Raw genomic sequence first — 6,000 nt, 5'->3', positions numbered from 1 at the left:
AATCCCATTGCGGAAATTGTAATTCTGAGTTTGTCGCTCGGGCTGGCCGCACTGTGGGCCATGGCAGATGCCTGAGTTATTCTGTTTGGCTCCTGTTAGATATCGGCATATTCCAACACTCCCTATCTACTCTATGCCACATTTACTTAAGAAAAGAAAACTGTTATTACAACAGTGATGTCCTATTAATGTTCCGCTCAATAATGTCGGGGCGTAAAATAATGGTTCTAGCTTATTTGACTTCTCACAAAAGTACTTACTTTGATCTTAGGAGGAAAAAGAGCATGCCAGCTGTTAAAACGGCCACATAGTCTAACATATGTTAACTGTATGAGCGGTCAGGCGTTCCAGACGGCTCTCTCTCTCTCTCTCTCTCTCTTGATTTTGGGAACGGATTCTCGCTTTTTTCTCCTTATAGGCGCACCAAAGAGAGAAGAGTGGTCTATTTCATGCTGTAGTGGTTAGAACTGAACTACTCAACACCGTCGTGTTTACCTAGTGGGACCGGGGTCCTGGTTTTTCCAACATATCAATGACGCACGTTGCCACCGCCTCTCTCTTCGGCTCAAAGTTCTGCCATCGCGAAATTTGACAATATGACGGAATTTCACAATGACGACCACCCCAGGTCTGCACAGACATGAAGGAGGAAGGAATAGGTGGTTTTCTGTTATTAGGTACGTATCACTTTGCTTCAAGTTTGCTTTCCTGAGCAACGATCAAAGGCTTTGGCGCCGACTGGATGACCATAGAGAATCCAAGGCGTTACTCGCACTAAACGATATGGTTAGTGTAGCCACCAGTGCTTTCGCCTCTAAGCGAGTGCAGAACGTCCGAGTGGGTTTAAACTTTGTTGCAGTAGACGCAGCTCACTGTGACCTGCGGTGATTAGTAAAGCCAAGCCTTCTCTATATACATGCGCTACCTAGTTCGCTTGGCGGTGGTTGTCCGGTGCCTGTCTGCACAACGCGCGAACCTATGTAAGAGAGAGAGAGACAGACAGAAGAAAGGGGAAAGGCAGGGAGGCTAACCAGATGGGAAGATCCAGTTTGCTACTCTACGCTGGCGAGACATGGTAGGGGGACGTAAATTGATAGCAAAGTAGAGATATAGAAAGCAAAAACCATAGACATACAATCACTGTCGGTCACTACCACCGCATACCGTCACAACGCAGTAAAAAATATTAAAATAATAAGGGGTGAACGCACCCATTCCACCAACCAATGGAGTCCTGTGGAAGTGTTTCCAGGCAGTCTTGGTACAAATACGAGTGGAGTTGAGACGAAAGTCTCAGGGACCGCTGAAAAGGCAGAAATCCGATAGAAAACAGCCAGGGCTATACAAAGAAAAACATCAGGTCGACTCCAGCCAAACACCTCAAACCTTTTGTCACGGTTCCGTCGCAGGCAGTGGATTTGTATTGTATTGATTTGTACCCATTGTATTTTCGATAGATGGTATATATCATAGAAAAAAAACAAATTATGTAATTCTTCTGGTGTAGACGAAATTAACTCAAAGATCCTAATGAATACTAAGAATATACCCGCGGCATGTTTCACTCTGTTGTTCACGCAATCATTGTCTACAGGGGCTTTACCGGATGATTGGAAAGTGGGAAAGGTCGTTCCAGTATTCAAAGCAGGTAACAAAGACTCCCCCTTAAACTACCACCCCATTTCGTTAACTAGTGTTCCTTGCAAAATCATGGACCGTGTCATATACTCGCATATCATGAACTTTTTAGACTCGGCAAACTTCTTTCATCCTTCTCAACACGGTTTTCGTAAAGGGCTTTCATGTGAAACACAACTAGCTATCTTCCTTAATGATCTCCACGTTAATCTTGATAACAACGTTCAAACCGATGCCATCTTTCTAGACTACTCTAAAGCTTTTGACGCAGTGCCTCTTAACCGTTTGCTAATAAAATTATCCAGATTGAACTTGGATCCTCTTTTAGTACAATGGATAAAAGAATTCCTTACTAATCGTTCCCAGTTCATCCTTGTCAATAACGTCTCCTCGATCCCCTCCCTGTCACTTCAGGTGTCCCTTAAGGCTCAGTCTTAGGATCGCTTCTTTTCCTAATATACATTAACGGTCTTCCGCTGCATGTATCCTTTCCTATTCGTATGCTCGCTGACGACTGTGTGATTTATCGTACTGTGACTATCATCTCTGTCCAAGCATCTCTTCAGAATGACCTTAATAACGTGCAGGACTGGTGCAACCGTTGGCAAATGGCCTTGAACCCCAACAAGTGCAAGTTTATTTCGATTTCTCACCCTCGTAATCCTTATCTGTCTACTTACACAATTACAAACGACCCAGTAGAATCACTTCTAGCCTATAAGTACGCAGGCGTAACCCCGTCCCACGAGCTTTCCTGGAATGCACAAGCGACTAACGTAATTTCAACAGCGAACAAGACCCTTGGGTTCATGAGGCGTCATCTTCGTCATGCTCCACAGCACGTCAAACTACTCGCATACAAATCATTTGTCAGGCCACAACTGGAATATGCCACCGCCATCTGGAACCCTCATCAAGCATATATCATCAATGCACTCGAGTCAGTTCAGAATCGTGCTACTAGATTCATCCATTATTCATATTCATACAACATCAGCATTTCACACTTAAAGGCACAATCTAGCTTGGCATCTTTTGCTTTTCGTTGTCGCATCGCCCCGCTCTCTCTTTATCACAAATTTTTTTACAGCTCACTAAGCCGCCCGCCTTACGTCACGCCATCATCTTCACGCATCTCACAGCGCACCAGCCATCAACTCCAAGTTTCTCGTCCTCGAACACGAACTGTCACTTTTCAATCATTTTTTCCTCGAGCTGCCAAGGACTGCAACGACCTACCCTTTAATGGCGCTGCCGTCACATGTCATTCCCAATTTCTAGAAACTGTTGAAACTTGTATTTCAATGTAACACCTGCCTTTTCTTGTGTCCACATGTTAACCACTCCTTATGTAATACCCCGACTGGGGTCTTTAAGGTAATAAAATGAAATGAAATGAAATTTGCCCAATTTGTTTTCTTGCCAATTTTCATCCTGCATCATTAGTACCTTGGACGAGGCGAGATATGTAACCTCCGAAGGAAACTTGTGCAGACGCAACCGAGTTGAGCCAACCAGAAACTAGCTATTGCCTTTGACGTGACGAGGGCCTATTTCTGCGTATTTTTTTATCCCTAGACGCCAAGATTGCCACTGGACGCTCGCTTCTATAGTCTTTTCCTTTTTCCATATACAGCTGGCGCACGACAACGAACACGGCCCGCAACGCAAGCGCTTTTTGCGTCGGCGCCTTTGATCCGACCTTCGGCCGACCAGCAACCTAGGAGCACAAACCTCCAACCGCCAAGTTTTGACCACTCACTACCGACCACGAACTCGAGCGGAAGAGTCCGAGACATCGAATTCGCTTTTGAAGACGCCTTTGTCCATTTCTGCTCTCTCTCTCTCTTACTCTCCCCTCGCCTTCTCTGCTGCGCGCGCTTCTGCGCAGCATGTGAGGCGGAGTCAGCCGAATGCTTCGCTTGAACATCTTCTTGCTTCCTACACACTCGGCCCCATGGCGTCTCAATCGAGCAGTAACCACAATACGTTTTTCAGCGTACAAGCACCAATAGCAAAAAGAAACGTAAGAAGAAGAAAAAAACGTGTCTTCATTTTTCATGGCAAACATTTATGACCAGACCCGGCGAAAAACATCAAGTAAACGAAAATGCGAAACACCACGCTCATGTTCAACATCGCAGCGTCGCCACGGAAATGAGATGTGAACGGGCTGTGAAACGCGGACCGATTTTACAATCTGTCACTCGCATAATGAGCACAAATGGGCCTTATGCATGAGAAAGGCGCCTTGAAGGCGTTTATTAAGGTGATTTTTTTTTCCGATCGTCCGATGGTTGTAAAGTGGGTTGGTCGCGGTGAAGGGCTGGATTGTATATAGACTGTTTCGCTGAGGTAAACGAAAGCATCAGTGCTGTTTCACTCTGGGAATGGGCCCAAAATCTTCGCTTACACTGTTTCTCACACTGCCACCATGGATCACTTGCTAGTACATGGTCTACTTAGTACGTGATCTAATACAAGCATAATAATGTACAGACAGATAGGTCCACAACACATACCCGAACACAAGGCGGAGCCCAACGAGGGCACTGTAGAGGTTGCGTAAGCACTATAGTTTGCGAAGTATTTTCGTTGATGGACAACGTGCATCGGCCTATCGTAGCTCAACGTCAAAGGAACCCCGACACACTGTTTTAATACTTCATATAATGGCCTAATTATTACAGGATGTCGTCTGGGGAATGTGATGCCGGAAACATTTTTCGAATTCTTCAACTATAACTGGATTTATGGCACCATAGCCGGCTTCACCGCTCTTTTGGTCTGCGCTAGCGCGCTGGAGGCTCCACAGCGAAGCCGATAAGGCACAGCCCCGGCCAGGGTTCAGTGTCGCGGCGGCGAAATAAACGGCGAAAAGACTCGTTGCGGCACCCCGTGGCGGCTGCGATAAACAACACTACGCAGCACGCCACCCCCGTTTCGCAGCTCCCGCGCAGCGCACGCAGCTGTGCGCAAAGCAAATTTGAATTTTTTTCATGTCTGTTTTAGTTGCCTGCCATATGTTTTTCAATATTTGACTCAAATTGGCAATTATGCATTACTGAGAATGCTCTCACGATCAGGAAATGAGCCAATATCATTGGCTGGTCCAGCTGCTTTCAATGACGCTGCATGACGGCAGTGCCGAAGTTAGAGCAAGCAATTTTCAGTTCTGTTTGCTTGGAGATTGCCGATTCCCTGTTACATGCAGTGCCAAAACATTTGGCTCACACAGCAGCCTTTACGACTCATTGGCAGCGTCTTCACTGTGTTCAACAAATGTTTTCGGGCAGCTTTAACAAAACTGGATAATCGGAATATGCAAAAACCCAGCTTACATTCAAGTTGGTGACGCACATCCGGGATGTGATTTAATTGCTATGTTGATCCAGCCGCAAGACAATATTCGTACCTTGTGCTTTGAATCTTCCTGCTAAAACATTTATCTAAAGTTTCGTTCAAGTTGAAGCTTGTTTATCGGAGAACATAGCTCAAGTGACTTCATGTGTTTTTGCAATGCTGCGGTGCAATTTTAAGTAATCAGCAAACAACAATAGTTAGAATCATCGATAAATACCAACAACAGTAAATGCTCATGGTTTAATTCGCGAGGTACACCCGAAGTTGAGACAAAATACCAAGACAGAAGTCTGAGAACGGGACCTTGTTTCAAAGGTCTGTTAGATAACTACGAAACCATGACGAATGAGATGAACATACACCACAGCTCTTTCATTTTAGCATTGGTATCATGTGAAACCTTGCCGAAAGCTTTCGTGATGTAAAATTTCTCAGCGTCGATTTAACGATGATTAGATATTTAGGGCTACCTATCTCATAAAAACATATTTCTTTCCACTGACCTGTTTTTCTACAGGCTGTGCTGTTGGCGTGGATCTGAGTAAATACTGCATACTGGTGCACATGCAGCTTGTCAGGGCAATGAACGCCTTGTGCTCACCGCTAGGTGTTTCTTGAGTGCTCACGGTGGGAACGTACCGGGTTAACTTGACATGTTTAACGACTGAGTGGAATACATCACGAGAAGCGCCCTGATTGGTGGTCGCCGCATTCTCAGCTGCCTAATGACAGCGCAGTAAAATGCTTGGAGCGGAAGTGTTGTGCCACGGTGAGGTCGCGTTGCCTGGACGGAGATCATGAAACACTAGGTATATGCTTGAGCTCATTGGAAAATATGCCTGCCTTACTTTCTTGTTGCAAGATACGTTTCATTCACTGGTTAAAGATAACAGTTTCGTTCAGAGTGCAGATAAATGTTCAACACCGCTATAAGTACGAACGACAATAGTACCGTAGGAATGCTCCTTTAACGATACGTTGCTCTAAGAGTTATGGATC

The sequence above is a fragment of the Dermacentor albipictus genome, chromosome 6 (assembly GCF_038994185.2).
Source record: "Dermacentor albipictus isolate Rhodes 1998 colony chromosome 6, USDA_Dalb.pri_finalv2, whole genome shotgun sequence".
Lineage (NCBI taxonomy): Eukaryota > Metazoa > Arthropoda > Arachnida > Ixodida > Ixodidae > Dermacentor > Dermacentor albipictus.
Note: the sequence above shows the minus strand (reverse complement) of the source record.